The 18,931-nt window shown below is 41.3% G+C and overlaps 1 pseudogene; it reads right to left on the reverse strand.

Moving 5' to 3' along the window:
- Window positions 1–1,402: 1,402 nt before the first annotated feature.
- LOC121401128 lies at window positions 1,403–18,061 on the reverse strand (annotated as a pseudogene).
- Window positions 18,062–18,931: the final 870 nt, after the last annotated feature.

An 18,931-nucleotide genomic window follows, 5' to 3' on the forward strand; every position in this document is an offset into this window, starting at 1 on the left:
AATGACTTTCTTTTGTATCTTAATAATAATAATAGCAAGTGATGACGCAATAGAGAGAATGTTGTATATCTGTTACTATGTCCTTATTAAAGGATAAGTAAACGTTAAAAAAAGTAACATTTTTCAGGGTTCTTTTCTAATTGTAATTAACAATATTGGTGTTGTAACAAAATTCATAATGTTGGCAGTTGATAAAAACGTGAAGCTGTGAGAGTTAACGGCTCCACTTCTCAATTCACTTGTCCCTCTCCAGCACTTGGTTCTGTTGGAGCAGGATTGGCCCCGTACCGACCATGTGTAGGGTTGGAATTAGGGGACCCCGATTCCAGCTAGGGTCCCCCTCCCCATGTGTTTAAATCTAATGTGTTGCTCCAAAAGCCTTTCAATGTACCAGTGTGAGCAGATACACAACCCTGTATGTATAGACACCCTCTTGTTTCTACTTGCACTGGGCCCTCAAGGGCCCCTCTAAGTTCTAGACCCAAATTTAATATTTGTGTGTGTTGTTTCCTCCAGGCCTTATATACAATAATTTATAAACAATAATCAGGTGTTATATACAGTAACCAGGCCTTATATACAGTACAGCCCACTCATGCCCCTCCTGTCATATTTAAGGAATTCTGAGCAAATGTTGGAGCCTGTGGCCCCACCCTGAGTCCCTGAGGATCCAGTGAAGAGGGAGGGAGAGGTCATTACTGGGGATCAATAGATTATAGAGTGCAGGATAGGACAATGCAGGAGGCCATTTATGCCAAACGGGAACAACCATCCCTGAACAGACGAGCAGTTGGGGACACGTCTTGTCAGCAATGTACAGTTCTGCTTGTACAACGCTTCAGTATATTCCCCCAACATGTCACACAAGCACAAAATGGCACTACGACTCTGTCACAATCACAATAAATCCACAGGACTGTCGTCATTTTTTTAAAAAATTTATGTTTTTGTTTTTTATATAAAAATATATATCTTTAATTTAATATATGTCTTAAAAATATATACAAAATTTATTTTTTACATTGATATAAAAATGTATATATGACATTAAAATAATATAAAAAATAAATCTATTAATAAAAATTTATTTTAAACTGTATATCTACAAAAGTAACTATATATAAATATGTCCACATCTTGTATAAAAATAATATAAATATATGTACAAAAAAAAATATATATATATAAAGCCTTCAGAATGGACCCGCACTCCAAAAAATTCTTGTGATCAAAAATTTTATTAAGTATCACTCGTGTATCCAACATTTCAGCCCACATTGGGGCCTTTATCAAGGATATATATAAAACTATACAAATAAAATACATATATGAATATAAATTAAAATCTATAAAATGATACATATTTCGATTTGTAAAACAGAAAGCTGTTGCACTCAAGTTGCTTTGTGATAAAATATAAAAGACATTTTATTTAGATTTTAGATTTTTAGATTACACTTTCAGGGACCAAGTCACAAGACACAGACACAGCCCCCAATCCACCCAATATCTCACCCACTTTAGGTAAGACCCACCCACTTTGGGGGCTGTGAATCTGGTGTGTCCCAGCCGACGAGGACTCATTTCTGTACAAAACATTGCGTCTCTTCTCTGCAGTTGGGCATTTTTCTAAATCCAAGGAGAATGAGTTCTGCCCATTGGGATCAGTCCCTTCCTTTATTGTCCCCTAGTCTTGCTATAGCTCAGCGCCTCTGATACAATTTCCTTGGGATGCCTTTTTTCTTCATCTTCGTCAACTTGGAAAATGCTTCATCTAGAGTCTCCTCGTCTGAGCTGTCACTTGATGGGGATTGCTCCTGGTACTCATAGTCGGCATCACTGCAAGTACAAAGGGTTAAATGTCAGCTGAGAGCCCTCCCCAAACATACCCTGACTGCAAAATACTAAAAGTTCATGCTAATTTCCTCTTTAACCTATTTATAACCAATGAGCAGCCACACTTGCAAAATAAGAAGAGTTCTGCAATATCTAATGGGGCTTCCTTTCTCTTATTTATGGCTTTCACCCTTTCTGAGGTTCTACAAGCTCTTACCTTAATTCCATGGAGGAGTCCGAGTCCTCATCTTCCTCAGTGTTTTGCACTTTCCTGAACCTCTTACTCCTGCCTCTTTCCTCCAGCCACAGCTCGACCTGCTCCTCATCGCTGGAGTCTCTGAGGATTAGAATAAGGGTTAAATGTTGTAGGAAGGAAGAACGAAGCCTAGTAGAAGGGCAAGATGGTGCCAGTAGGACAAGATGGAGACAGTGGGGCAAGATGGAGATAGTAGGGCAAGATGGAGACAGTAGGACCAGATGGAAACAGTAGGTAAAGATGGAGACAGTAGAACAACATGGAGACAGTAGGGCAAGATGAGACAGTAGGACAAGATGGAGACAGAAGGCAAGATGGAGACTGTAAGAGATAACCTAAAACTTTACTTACCAATAATTATGTAGCCCCGGGATGTGGTAACCAAACACTTGGATGTAAGAATCTTCACTTGTCCTCTTACCATATCCTCAAATGAGGATATTATTTGTTTAAAGAAGTCGCTGAAGAAATTTGAACCTGTTATGGTGACGTTGAAGATAAGAGGAGCTAATGGAGCAAAAAAAAATTATTACCTCTCACTTATAGGCAGCCCCCTCCCTGTCCAATGTGAAAGAGCAATAACCCTCTTACCTGTCACTGTTATATTGCCACTGAGCTGTTCATGTGCCTTCCCTAGCAAAAAGTAGGCTCCGAAATCTGTCACAATGATGAAGATAGAGCCTATCATGGACGGCACAATCCCCAAGAAACCTGTCAACATATTCTTCTCAATTGACGTCATCTTCAGGGAAACTGTAGGAATGAGAGAGACTCATGAGAAAATGGAGGCTGGGACAGACAAAGTGGGTTTCCTAAATGTAACGTAGGTGGCTAATATTGGTTTGTGGTTACTATAAACACTATGGGGTGAGTAAACTAGTGATTAAGTAGTTAAGTGAGTGGTAGTTATAGCGAGTAAGTGGCAGGTACCTTTGTTATTGAGAGCTGGGTAATTATAGTAAGTGGTGGGGCTCGCTAAGCATAGAGGGGTCTGTACTATAGTGAATGAGTGGGGGGTGTTACTGAAAAGAATTGGGACTCACCAGGTGAGACGTAGAGAGATTGCTCCTTCATGTTCAGGGGTAACAGAGAGGGAGCACCAGTCTTCACTCTCAGCTCATTCAACTTCATAAAGTTCTTAGTGATGTAGAAATTGTCGTGCTTGTCATTGAGCAGGTAATTCCTGCGATATAGCGCCGCCCTGCAGATCAATGAGAAATCCGATTAGAAAGGGTAATTCCTTAACCCTTTAAGTGCCAGCAGAATTTCACATTTTGGTTACGCGAAATGCCAGCCGTTTTTAAGCATTTTGTGCTCTCTCACTTTAGGGGCATTTTCTGAGGGGAAACCTATAGTTTACCTAGGAAAACTATACATTGTTTTTTTCGGTAGAAACTGAGCTTTCTAAATCTGCCTGAGTTTTCATGTATTTCCACCTGTGCAAAAAAATTTATAGTGCTAAATAACAAAAAAAAATGAAAAATTACCATTTTTCATTGTATATCAATTTATACCAGAAAAATATTTCATTTTACAGATGAAAATCCAACTGATTTGGAAAGCCTTATGTCTCTCGAACGTGCCAATACCAGATATGTATAGTTTTAGGGAGATTTAGGATTTCTGTACAGCAAAAACTCCCGGCAGTATATTACTGAATTTTGAAAGCACTAAGGCAGAAAACGGCATGCTTTAGATTCCAAGGCAAAAAATCCTGAAACCATAGGTTTACCCCAGAAAACCATACATTTTTGAAAAGTACACATTCTGCCGATTACAAAATGGGTAACTATGTCTCTCTACTCCCAACTACCAAACAGAAAAGCTTGTCTGAACATAGCGGTTTTTCAAAATAAAATTCAAAATTTTGAAAAATCATTTCAAAGGTTTTATTTTGCTGCTCCGCATATCCCAAACTATATTACGTACCAAGAAAAAGCACCTGAAATATGATTGCCAGGGGTCCACTGAACAGTTTGATATCCATTATGCATAGGTTTACCAAAGTATCTGGCATTTAGAGACACAAATATGAAGTTAGCGCATCCAAATTGTTCAGGACTTTACTTCAGCTACTGAGAAATCAACACATTGACTGCATTTTTTGTGGGGTAAAAACACAGAAATATATGTTTACCCCCCAAACCCATATATTTTTGGAAAGAACACATTCTACAGAATCTAAAATGGGTACCCATGCCTTTCTGCTCCAAACTACTGAGTCGCAAGGCTTTCCCAAAATTGTCGGTTTTGGTGAAATATCTGAAAATTGCCTCAAAACTTCAACTTCCCAGCACCATATCACCCATGTATCATTACGTACTAAGAAAAAGCACCCTAAATATGATTGCCAGGGTTCCTCTGAACATTTTGGTGGCCATTGTTCATAAGTTTACCAAAGTATCTGGCATTTAGAGGCCCCAAAATGAAGTTAGCGCATACAAACAGTCCCGTGAGTAACTTCATCTAATGAGAAATCAACACATTGACTGCATTTTTGTGGGGTAAAAACACAGAAATATATGTTTACCCCCCAAAACCCATATATTTTTGGAAAGTACACATTCTACAGAATCTAAAATGGGTACCCATGCCTTTCTGCTCCAAACTACTGAGTCGCAAGGCCTTCCCACAATTGTCGGTTTTGGTGAAATATCTGAAAATTGCCTCAAAGCTTCAACTTCTCAGCACCATATCACCCATGTATCATTACGTACTAAGAAAAAGCACCCTAAATATGATTGCCAGGGTTCCTCTGAACATTTTGGTGGCCATTGTTCATAAGTTTACCAAAGTATCTGGCATTTAGAGGCCCCAAAATGAAGTTAGCGCATACAAACAGTCCCGTGGGTAACTTCAGCTAATGAAAAATCAACACATTGACTGCATTTTTGTGGGGTAAAAACACAGAAATATATGTTTACCCCCCAAAACCCATATATTTTTGGAAAGTTCACATTCTACAGAATCTAAAATGGGTACCCATGCCTTTCTGTTCCAAACTACTGAGTCGCAAGGCTTTCCCACAATTGTCGGTTTTGGTGAAATATCTGAAAATTGCCTCAAAGCTTCAACTTCTCAGCACCATATCACCCATGTATCGTTACGCACCAAGAAAAAACACCCTAAATATGATTGCCAGGGTTCCTCCAAACAGTTTGGTGGCCATTGTTCATAGGTTTACCAAAGTATCTGGCAGTTAGAGGCCTCAAAATGAAGTTAGCGCATACAAATAGTCCTGTGGGTAACTTCATCTAATGAAAAATCAACACATTGACTGCATTTTTGTGGGGTAAAAACACAGAAATATATGTTTACCCCCCAAACCCATATATTTTTGGAAAGTACACATTCTACCGAATCTAAAATGGGTACCCATGCCTTTCTGCTCCAAACTACTGAGTCGCAAGGCTTTCCCACAATTGTCGGTTTTGGTGAAATATCTGAAAATTTCCTCAAAGCTTCAACTTCTCAGCACCATATCACCCATGTATCGTTACGCACCAAAAAAAAACACCCTAAATATGATTGCCAGGGGTCCTCCAAACAGTTTGGTGCCCACTGTGCATAGGTTTACCAAAGTATATGGCAGTTAGAGGCCCCAAAATGAAGTTAGCGCATACAAATAGTCCTGTGGGTAACTTCAGCTAATGAAAAATCAACACATTGACTGCATTTTTGTGGGGTAAAAACACAGAAATATATGTTTACCCCCCAAACCCATATATTTTTGGAAAGTACACATTCTACCGAATCTAAAATGGGTACCCATGCCTTTCTGCTCCAAACTACTGAGTCGCAAGGCTTTCCCACAATTGTCGGTTTTGGTGAAATATCTGAAAATTGCCTCAAAGCTTCAACTTCTCAGCACCATATCACCCATGTATCGTTACGCACCAAAAAAAAAACACCCTAAATATGATTGCCAGGGGTCCTCCAAACAGTTTGGTGCCCACTGTGCATAGGTTTACCAAAGTATATGGCAGTTAGAGGCCCCAAAATGAAGTTAGCGCATACAAATAGTCCTGTGGGTAACTTCAGCTAATGAAAAATCAACACATTGACTGCATTTTTGTGGGGTAAAAACACAGAAATATATGTTTACCCCCCAAACCCATATATTTTTGGAAAGTACACATTCTACCGAATCTAAAATGGGTACCCATGCCTTTCTGCTCCAAACTACTGAGTCGCAAGGCTTTCCCACAATTGTCGGTTTTGGTGAAATATCTGAAAATTGCCTCAAAGCTTCAACTTCTCAGCACCATATCACCCATGTATCGTTACGCACCAAAAAAAAACACCCTAAATATGATTGCCAGGGGTCCTCCAAACAGTTTGGTGCCCACTGTGCATAGGTTTACCAAAGTATATGGCAGTTAGAGGCCCCAAAATGAAGTTAGCGCATACAAATAGTCCTGTGGGTAACTTCAGCTAATGAAAAATCAACACATTGACTGCATTTTTGTGGGGTAAAAACACAGAAATATATGTTTACCCCCCAAACCCATATATTTTTGGAAAGTACACATTCTACCGAATCTAAAATGGGTACCCATGCCTTTCTGCTCCAAACTACTGAGTCGCAAGGCTTTCCCACAATTGTCGGTTTTGGTGAAATATCTGAAAATTGCCTCAAAGCTTCAACTTCTCAGCACCATATCACCCACGTATCGTTACGCACCAAAAAAAAACACCCTAAATATGATTGCCAGGGGTCTTCCAAACAGTTTGGTGCCCACTGTGCATAGGTTTACCAAAGTATATGGCAGTTAGAGGCCCCAAAATGAAGTTAGCGCATACAAATAGTCCTGTGGGTAACTTCAGCTAATGAAAAATCAACACATTGACTGCATTTTTGTGGGGTAAAAACACAGAAATATATGTTTACCCCCCAAACCCATATATTTTTGGAAAGTACACATTATACAGAATCTAAAATGGGTACCCATGCCTTTCTGCCCCAAACTACTGAGTCGCAAGGCTTTGCCAAATTTGGCGGTTTTGGTAAAATATTCTGAAAATTGCCTCAAAGCTTCAACTTTCCAGCATCGTATTGTCCATGTATCATTACCAGCATAAAGCATCCTAAATATAAACATAGGGGTCTACTAAACAGTTTGATGCCCAATGTGCATAGATATACCAAACTATGTGGGGCACAGAGACCCCCAAATGACAATATGTATAGACATTTTCACGGCTGACGCGCTGGCTGCTGCAATATAACCACCCGGTGTGTGTATTATGCGACATTAGACCACCTAACAGTACAGAGACCCCAGAAAACCATATATTTTCAGAAAGTACACATTCTGACGAATCCAATATGGGTAAATATGTGTTCCTACTGCAAACTGTCAAACTGCAAAGCAATGCTGAACGTAACGGTTTTTATCAAATTTCTGAAAATCGTCACAAAGCTTGAATTTTACCCCATTATATGCCCCACATTTCGTAACTTATCAGCATAAAACATCCTGAATATGAACGCCAGGGGTCTACTGAACACTTTGATGCCCAATATGCATAGATATACCAAACTATGTGGCGCACAGAGACCCCCAAATGACAATAGTGTATATACATTTTCACGGCTGACGCACGCTGGCTGCTGCAATATAAGCACCCGGTGTGTGTAATATGCGACATTAGACCCCCCTAACAGTACAGAGACCCCAGAAAACCATATATTTTCAGAAAGTACACATTCTGACGAATCCAAAATGGGTAAATATGTGTTCCTACTGCAAACTGTCAAACTGCAAAGCAATGCTGAACGTAACAGTTTTTATCAAATTTCTGAAAATCGTCACAAAGCTTGAAATTTATCCCATTATATGCCCCACATTTCGTAACTTATCAGCATAAAACATCCTAAATATGAGCGCCAGGGGTCTACTGAACACTTTGATGCCCAAAATGCATAGATATACCAAACTATGTGGCGCACAGAGACCCACAAATGACAATATGTATAGACATTTTCACGGCTGACACGCTGGCTGCAGCAATATAACCACCCGGTGTGTGTGTATTATGCGACATTAGACCACCTAACAGTACAGAGACCCCAGAAAACCATATATTTTCAGAAAGTACACATTCTGACGAATCCAATATGGGTAAATAAGTGTTTCTACTGCAAACTGCCAAACTGCAAAGCAATGCTGAACATAACGGTTTTTATCAAATTTCTGAAAATCGTCACAAAGCTTGAATTTTACCCCATTATATGCCCCACATTTCGTAACTTATCAGCATAAAACATCCTGAATATGAACGCCAGGGGTCTACTGAACACTTTGATGCCCAATATGCATAGATATACCAAACTATGTGGCGCACAGAGACCCCCAAATGACAATAGTGTATACATTTTCACGGCTGACGCGCGCTGGCTGCTGCAATATAAGCACCCGGTGTGTCTAATATGCGACATTAGACCCCCCTAACAGTACAGAGACCCCAGAAAACCATATATTTTCGGAAAGTACACATTCTGACGAATCCAATATGGGTAAATATGTGTTCCTACTGCATACTGTCAAACTGCAAAGCAATGCTGAACGTAACGGTTTTTATCAAATTTCTGAAAATCGTCACAAAGCTTGAATTTTACCCCATTATATGCCCCACATTTCGTAACTTATCAGCATAAAACATCCTGAATATGAACGCCAGGGGTCTACTAAACACTTTGATGCCCAATATGCATAGATATACCAAACTATGTGGCGCACAGAGACCCCCAAATGACAATAGTGTATACATTTTCACGGCTGATGCGCGCTGGCTGCTGCAATACAAGCACCTGGTGTGTGTAATATGCGACATTAGACCCCCCTAACAGTACAGAGACCCCAGAAAACCATATATTTTCAGAAAGTACACATTTTGACGAATCCAATATGGGTAAATATGTGTTCCTACTGCAAACTGTCAAACTGCAAAGCAATGCTGAACGTAACGGTTTTTATCAAATTTCTGAACATCGTCACAAAGCTTGAATTTTACCCCATTATATGCCCCACATTTCGTAACTTATCAGCATAAAACATCCTAAATATGAGCGCATGGGGTCTACTGAACACTTTGATGCCCAATATGCATAGATATACCAAACTATGTGGCGCACAGAGACCCCCAAATGACAATATGTATAGACATTTTCACGGCTGACGCGCTGGCTGCTGCAATATAACCACCCAGTGTGTGTATTATGCGACATTAGACCACCTAACAGCACAGAGACCCCAGAAAACCATATATTTTCAGAAAGTACACATTTTGACGAATCCAATATGGGTAAATAAGTGTTTCTACTGCAAACTGCCAAACTGCAAAGCAATGCTGAACATAACGGTTTTTATCAAATTTCTGAAAATCGTCACAAAGCTTGAATTCTACCCCATTATATGCCCCACATTTCGTAGCTTATCAGCATAAAACATCCTAAATATGAGCGCCAGGGGTCTACTGAACACTTTGATGCCCAATATGCATAGATATACCAAACTATGTTGCGCACAGAGACCCCCAAATGACAATATGTATAGACATTTTCACAGCTGACGCGCTGGCTGCTGCAATATAAGCACCTGGTGTGTGTATTATGCGACATTAGACCCCCCTAACAGTACAGAGACCCCAGAAAACCATATATTTTCAGAAAGTACACATTCTGACGAATCCAAAATGGGTAAATAAGTGTTTCTACAGCAAACTGCCAAACTGCAAAGCAATGCTGAACATAACGGTTTTTATCAAATTTCTGAAAATCGTCACAAAGCTTGAATTTTACCCCATTATGTGCCCCACATTTCGTAACGTATCAGCATAAAACATCCTAAATATGAATGACAGGGGTCTACTGAACACTTTGATGCCCAATATGCATAGATATACCAAACTATGTGGCGCACAGAGACCCCCAAATGGATATATAGTAGATAAAATTTACATAGGCAAAACAAAATAACACAGAACAGTGTGAAATGCAAATAAATCACCAAAAACTAATAAAACCACAAAAATCAATGCTTTTTTTTTTCACACTAGTGTAATCGGCCACCAGAATTACCGTTTGAATATTTTAGCTGGGCCAAATCGATTATACGGGCAGAAACAAGTGAACAACACAAATGCAGAGCTGAAAATGCAATAAAATGGCTAAAAATTCAATAAAATGGCTAAAAATGCACCAAAATACCCAAAATTGCAATATAACCACCAAAATAACATACAAAAGCTATTGCACAGTACGGTTAGCGAATACGCTATTCGGAACGGCAATAAAACATTTTTTTTAGCCCAAAAAGAGACGATGCGATAAGAAAAAAAAAAAAAAAAGCCACAAAGCCATATATGTACATATGCGTGTGCACAACGGGTAAATTGCATGTTATTTGCGCATGTGCGCGTGTGCAAGTGTACATGGGTGCTGTGAGTGTGTGTGACCCCCCCAATCCCCAAAAATCTATGTGTGAGTGTGTGTAAGTGTGAATGTAAGTGTATATTACTGTAATAAGTGTGTGTTGGTGTGTTTGTGTGTTTTTGTGTGTGTAAATGTTACACTTACCTGGGGTAGATGCTGCAGATCGATCAGAAAGGGTCCCACGCAGCAGATCTCCAGCTCCAACGATCATCAGCCATGTGGGGGCGGAGCTGGGCGGAAGTGCGGCGCAGGCAGCAGCAGGACGCATAGGAAACGCGTCCCTGCTGCTGCTTTGGGGCCCCTGGGCGATCGCGCCCCAGGGGCCACACGATCCCCTGCTCTGCTCGTTGTCTAGGGGCAGGGGATCGTGAAGGAGCGGAGCGAGCGGCTCTAACAGCCGCTCCTCCGCTCGCAAACCCGGAAGTGCTGCAGAACGTAGAATCTACGATCTGTGGCACTTTGGTCCTTTGATCCACAGAACGTAGATTCTACGTTCTGTGGCACTTAAAGGGTTAAGTAACATTATGGGAGAGAGAGTGGGAAGGGGAGCAGGAATGAAAGCTACAATGCCCACTGTATTATGATTCCCTGCATATATATATATATATATATCCGATACTCACTGGGCCAGTCCAATAATCTCCAGGTAAGGGTCTATACAGGCGTTCACTTAATCCTAATCTGCTCTGCCACGTTGATCACGTTGGTGGCACTGGTGTTGATATCAAAGTCGTGGATGACAGTGATATTAAACAGAAAGTGATCCTTGAACTTGTTAAGGACAGAATCGGCCTCTGTAAGGAAAGTGCAGAGATGGGAATTTTCTATAGAACGAGGACTGGATCCTTAAATCCCACACACAGTGTCCAGACAGACTTCCTTGTTTAGTAACTCATGGCAACCCACCAACCTAATCTGCATCACTCACCTTTGTCCTTCAGTCGACTGACGTGAGTCTGAACAAAGTCTGGGCCCATGCCCGGAACTGTGGGAAAGACGAAGTTGGATTCATTAGAATTTGTCATTAATCCAGGAGAAAGAACTAGAGCAGAACATGTCAGATTGGGGTGAGTTGTAACTTACCTCCAGTCAGTGCACACAGGGGCCGAAATGTGTCTATAATGCCGCAGACGAAGCCAAACAACCCGGAATTATCGGTACAAGTCTGCTTGCCCGTATCGAATTTCTGGTAACATTTCTTGCTCGGGTTCCCTAACTCCTCATTGCAGATAGTTCCCATGTTGTACAGGTATGACCACGCCGCTCTCAAGTCTCGGCCTAGGAAGGACGGGAGGATTAGAAGGCGAGTTTAGTATCAGTATTGATGCCACGCCAGGTACCACGGAGTAACAAGGTATCACTGACTGGGCACACACAACCCGAGGGTTTCTCTACTCACCTATACGTCTCATGCCCTCCTGTAGGGCAGTAAAGAAGCCTTGTGACCAGTTGGAGACATTTTTAAAGTTACCAGCAATGGACTTGATCTTGTCCAAAGCCCCTGGAAAGAGAGAAACGAGTGTGAGACTCACGTGATTGCACTTTATTTCACATACACTGCCATGGGCAAATAGCACTGATCTGTCCATCTTGGTAGACACCCAAATGTGACTGCAGCCCCTGTCTCCATCCACCCAGATTCTGACCAGATCTGCACCTGTAGGGTCATCTTCAAGTGCACAAATGGTAGATCGGGATATTCCTACTTGCTACACACACCGCTCTTCCGTTACTTACTCATCACAGGCGCTTTCATCTCCTGAACAACTTCTAAGGTCTGATTCACGGCCAACTGCAACCCGCACGAGGTTGCTTCCGACACCCGCTTGTAATTCTCCAGGATATTTCCGGCGGGTCCTTGGATGGTCAGTGAAAAGGCCAGTGCAATAATCAGGTTCTTGCCTTGAGCTGGGAGAGATGGGAGAATTAATCATTCTTATTATTCCATAGCCTGACTGCCCTTACATTAAAGTTCCTATGCTGATGGTGAGACCTCCTTTCCTCCCCACAAATAAATCACCCATTCCCCCTCTCTTCATGTGGAACCCAAATAGAGTTTCTAAGGCATGGTTCAGCCCATAAATGTCTTAACCCCTCCCATAGACCCAATTTTATAGCCTTAAGCTAAAGCCAAACCCGTGGAACTTACCTGCAAATATCTGTGGTAGTGTTAGGAATACAATTACACGAATCTGCTCAAAAAACGCCATGCCGAGAGATAGGAAAACTCCAATAAAGGCGCTGGCGATGATGCAGATGTCCAGGCTGTAGCTCTTCACAAACAGAGTGAAGAAGGCAAATACTATGGCCAAGAACATGCCTAGAACAAATGAGCCGAAGCATCTCAGGAATTCCTTGCACATACTGTTCTTTCTTCTTCTCATTGGAACATTCTTTTGGTTCTCTATATCATTGGATTTGAGTTCAACCTTTATTGTGTGATTGTGTTTTCAATGTGATTGATTGTGATTTAGATGAATCTGGGGGAGGGAAGCAGAACATTGTTAAACCTGTGCAATTCCCAAGACTAATGCACCTTGGGGTTAGACCATTAGTTATGATCACCAGGACACAGTGCCATCTAGTTCTTATATCAGTCACCAAAACACACCCCTCAATACACATCTAGATACATTCCTCCATTTACATGTCAGACTTACAGGTCTGCAGTCTTCTAACTAAAACTGGGTTCTGAATGTATTATTAAATGAGTAAAACAATACATTCCTAACTCATATACTTTTATTATTCTCCAAAACCCATTTCTAAATATAATCCCTCGGCAAACCTTTCTTTCCCCGTAACAGACAGATCAGACTTGCAGGCATATAGATTCCCAGCAAAAATCGCATTCTTTTTCTCAATATATTATATGAAAAAAATCTATTTCTTATATCAAGTGTTAGTCTGCAGTCTTCTAACTAAAACTGGGTTCTGAATGTATTATTAAAAAAACAATACATTCCCAACATAGCTCTGTCCAGTGTCGGACTGGGACACTAAGGGCCCACCCAAAAACCTTAGACCAGGGGCCCACCATAAAACCTTAGACCAGAGACCCACTCTCAGTACTAATATTCTTCATCTCCTCAATCAACCTCTATTCTCCTAGTCTGTTTTCTTTACATACTATAATCAATCATTCCATCTATTTAGCATCTTTGTTCTCATAGAAATAGAGAATTGCCATGAAATAGGCCAAAAGTTTAGCAGCACGAGGGGCCACTGACACCTGGGCCCACCCGGAGTTTTCCTGGTATCCTGAAGGGCCAGTCCGACACTGGCTCTGTTAGTGAATCTACCCCTTAGTCTGGTTGGGGTATGAAAGTAATAGTAAAGTTATATAATTATTGTGGAATTATAGAGAAAATGTTTAATGAAACTACATGGTAATGAAGATGTAGTACAAGGCTACATACAGTCAATACGATTAAAGAACTTACCACGTTTGTGTGATGATGATGATGATGATCTTAAAGGAATATTTTTTATTGACAATCACAAGATGATAAGAGACAAGGACAATATGATATATTGGAAGTAGAAGTACACGAAGTTCCTGTCCTTGGGTTTAATCACCTCAAAGAATTATACTTGGGACAACACCTTTACTAACGACTTTACAGTCACCATCTTTGAACAGAGTTTAAGGAACAACAAAGGATTAAGAGACTTTATTTGATGAAATATTACTAAATATTTGGAATGGAATTTAATTGGAAATGGAAGAATTAGATATGATATGTTACCTGTGAATTCTTAGAAGTTGAAATGATTGAATTATTATTATAGTTAGATAGGCAATTAACTTGATTGTGATGGATTAAGAATTCTCCAGCATTGAGTTTTTTTTCAATTCTGCTGGTCAAGAAGGAGTTCTTGGTTTTGAAGATGGTTTTAGCCCCTCTTCAAAGCAAAGTAGTTACAATACGGTTATTTGCATATAGGATGAGTTTAGTGATACGTTAAAGTTAATTTGACCCAAAATTAGACCCAAATTTAATATGTGTGTGTGTTGTTTCCTCTCCCCATTCATGTTATGGATTTACTGTAAAATCTTCAGGCAGCAAGAGGCAGATCTACAGATACTGTAACCAGGCCTGATATACAGTCATTTATATACAATAATCAGGTGTTATATACAGTAACCAGGCCTTATATACAGTACAGTATATTCCACCAACATGTCACACAAGCACAAAATGGCACTAAGATTCTGTCACAATCAAAATAAATCCACAGGACAGTCGTCATTTTTTTAAACAATTTATTTTTTTGCTTTTTATATAAAAACATATATCTTTAATTTAATCTATGTCTTATATGAAATACATTTTTTACATTGATATAAAAATGTATATATGACAAAATATATATAATATAAAAAATAAATATATTAATAAAAATTTATTTTAAACTGTATATCTACAAAAGTAACTATATATAAATATGTCCACATCTTGTATAAAAATAATATAAATATATGTATAAAAAAAAAAATATATATATATATATATGACGGCTTGAGTTTGTAAGCCGAAACGTTGAAATAAATCTACCAGCTTTTTTTCACTTATCAAGACCTATGTGTGCGGAAGTTTTTTTGCTTTATAGATAATGAATTTTTTTCCAGCACCTAGGCATCAACATGGCTATCTGAGTGCACCTATCTAGTTATATGTCTATATATATATATATATATATATATATATATATATATATATATATATATATATAAAGCCTTCAGAATGGACCCGCACAAAGATAAGAATTTCTTACCTGTAAATTGTCTTTTCTTCAGGTCCCCTCAGGCAGCACACCAAAGAGATAGGCCCTCCTACTAGGGACAGGAAACAACATAAAAACACCCTCCCCCGATACTCCCCTGTGTTAGTTAACAAGATCCACACACACAGAGGTTGCTTTGACAGAATTTAATTAAGAGGAGGGTTAAATGGTGCTGCCTGAGGGGACCTGAAGAAAAGACAATTTACAGGTAAGAAATTCTTATCTTTCTTCAGGTCCCCAGGCAGCACACCAAAGAGATTTTGAAAAGATCAATGGGAGGGAACACAAACTGCCTGTAGTACTTTCTGACCAAAAGCAGCCTCCCTTGAAGAGAATACGTCCAGCTTGTAGTGCTTGGAAAACGTATGCATCGAAGTCCACGTTGCAGCCTTACAAATCTGTTCTGCCGATGCTTCCGTTCTCTGAGCCCAGGTCGTAGCCACTGCTCTGGTCGAATGTGGTTTGATTCTTGCTGGTGGGGACAGATTTCTGGACTCATACGCCAAAACAATAACTTGCTTTAACCACCTTGAAATCGTAGGTTTCGAAGCAGCCAACCCCTTAGACGGGCCTGAGAAATTGAGGAAGAGATTATTCGATTTCCTGAATTGTGCCGATCTAGAAAGGTAATAAATCAAGCATCTTCTGACATCCAACTTGTGAAGCTTACACTCTTTATCCCCCACCGGATGAGGGTAAAAAGACGGTAACACAATCTCCTGAGAGGAATGAAAAAGCTACCCACGTGGCGGCCATGGGCGCCGCCATTTTGGGAGCGAACGCCGGCAGGGAAGGACGCGCCGCCCGGAGCTCCTGGACCTGCTCCGGGCGGCGATCGTGACAGTCAGTCACAGACAGTCCTGCTGGGGCCGCGGAAGGAGCGTATAGCCGAGAAGGAATAAGAGGGAACATTAGGTGGGCCCCCAGGGCCTCGTCAGCCCAGATCCACTCCTGCGGCTGGCAGAGCTGCTTCTTGCCTTCACTCCTTCCTGACCTCCCCCACTCAATAGCAGCTGTAATACACATGAAGAAGGTAAGCACTGGGGGAGAAGGGGGGACAGAGGGGAATTTGTGGCTGGGGGCCCCGTGCGGGTGGTGGGGAGGTAGTGTGCAGCCTCTGATTCCATAGTTTTCTGTTCCATAGTTTTTGTTACTCCTTTTTCTCAAAATTGTCTACAAACTTCTCAATATGATTTTATCTGTTAAATCATTTCTTTTAAATGTAAAAATGAGCTGACTTTTATGTCTCGATATTCACATTTTGAAATCTGACATGGGGCCCCTAGGCTTATACACGAGTCAATACATTTTTCCAGTTTTCTTAGGTAAATTAGGTACCTCGGCTTATACACGGGTCGGCTTATACACGAGTATATACGGTATACTGCTTGCAGCGTCTGGAGATGCGTCTCTGCCCAAAAAAGAATCTTGAGAGCCAATTCCAGCAAGCTCTGACTGTGAGTACCTCCTTGTCTGTTCAGATGAGACACTACAGTAGTGTTGTCTGTTCTGATCTTTACTGACCAGCCTCTGGTTAAGTGTGCCGACGCTTCGAGAGCTCTCCAAACAGCCAGGAGCTCCCGGTGGTTGGAAGAGAGAGATGCTTCCTGAGGAGACCACATGCCTTGCCAGACATTCTGCTCCAGAGTCGCTCCCCACCCTTGCCTGCTGGCATCGGTGGTAAGAATAAGCCACTCCTCTATGACCCATGGTACACCCTTGGACAAATTCGGGTCTTTCCACCAACCGAGTGAGTGCCTCACATGAGGGGGTAATATCATGAGATTGTCCAGAGAACTCTCTGTGCCATCCCAAACTCTCAATATTGCTCTCTGAAGCAGCCTCATGTGCAGTCGGGCCCAAGGCACCGCCTCTATAGTTGCTGTCATCGTTCCCAGGGCTGACATAGCCTGCCTGACTGTGACTTCTCTCTGCTGAGAGAGACCCAACAGGGACCTGCACAGGCTGGTCTTCCTCAGCTGAGGAAGGAAGGTACGGCTCTGATCTGAGTCTAGCAGGACCCCTAAAAACTGTTTCCTCCGAGACGGCTTGAGACTGGATTTCTGATAATTGATCTTCCAACCTAAAGTCTCTAGACAGCAAATCGTCTTCTGGAGATGACTGAGAAGAAGACCGCTGGAAGACGCTTTTACTAGCCAGTCGTCCAAATAAGGAACAATCGGAATCCCCTGGGTTCTTAGAAAGGCCACCACCACCACCAAAACTTTGGTGAAAATTCGAGGAGACGAGGACAGACCGAATGGTAGGGCCGCAAACTGATAATGACTCGTCCTGTGCTGATCCTTGATAGCAATCCTCAGAAACTGTTGATGCTCCACCAAATTGGAATATGGAGGTAAGCGTCCTGAAGGTCGATCGTTGCCATGTAATCTCCTTCTTGCAAAATTGAGACTGCTGATCTGACCCCCTCCATCCTGAAATGGATCTTTTTCATGAAGGTATTGAGATAAACTAAATTGATGATCATCCGGAATTCGCCTGACCGTTTGGGGACCAAAAAAACTGAAGAATAGATTCCTCTTCCCTCCTCTCCTCGAGGAACAGGAACCAAAACGCGGGACTGCACAAAATCTCGAACTCCCTTGAGAAGAAATGTTCTCTTCACAAACTCTCTGGGAACTCTTGTGCAAAGAAAACGAGGTTTTGGGTAAGAGGCCAGCTCGAGCCTGTACCCTTCCTTGATGATGCTTAGGACCCAAGGATCGCTGGTAATCCTTGTCCATTCGTGAAAAAAATAACGTAGTCTTCCCCCCACCGGTCTGGATAATCTGGCGTCAAAACTGATCTGTTTTGGGGGAGCCTTCTGACTTAACTCCTCCTTTCTGGGGCTTACCCGGTCTGCCACGTACGGAACGAAAAAACGTCTTCCTCCTTTCTCTTGAATCCTTATACTGACCTGATGGACGAAAAAAATTCTTTTGGGGAAAAAAACGTCTGTCTTGAGGCAAATACTTTTTTGTTTCTCCCAGCTTAGAAACTAGTGCTTCTAATTCCTTTCCGAACAAAAAAGGACCTTCAAACGGCATGGCACATAGCCTATTCTTCGACGCCAAATCCGCTGCCCAATGTTTCAGCCACGCCGCACATCTACCAGCTACTGCCAGAGCAGAAGACCTAGCTGCCATTCTAATGCTCTCAACTGATGCATCACACAAATAATCGGCCGCTAGTTTAATTATTTCCATGGAAGACCTCAAATCTTCACGAGAGACTCCATCTTCTATGTCTTGATCTAGCTGAGTCAGCCACAGCCTAATGGACCGAATGACACAAGCTGTAGCAACACCTGGCCTAAATCCTGCTGCAGAAGATTCAAAGAGTTTCTTGAAGGCAGCATCCACCTTTCGATCCATAGGATCTCTGAAGCTAGCTCCATCCTCAACCGGAATGGTTGTCTTTTTTGCCAGTCTGGCTACTTCTACATCGACCTTAGGAGAAACATCCCATGCGGCGGCCACTTTATCGTCAAAGGGAAATAACGCCTTAAGCTTCTTAGGCAGTGATAATTTCTTTTCTGGTCTCAACCATTCCTTGGAAATGATACTTGAAATAACTTCATGCACAGGAAAAACCCTAGGGGACTTTCTACGACC

This window comes from Xenopus laevis, chromosome 3L (assembly GCF_017654675.1).
Source record: "Xenopus laevis strain J_2021 chromosome 3L, Xenopus_laevis_v10.1, whole genome shotgun sequence".
Taxonomy (NCBI): Eukaryota; Metazoa; Chordata; class Amphibia; order Anura; family Pipidae; genus Xenopus; species Xenopus laevis.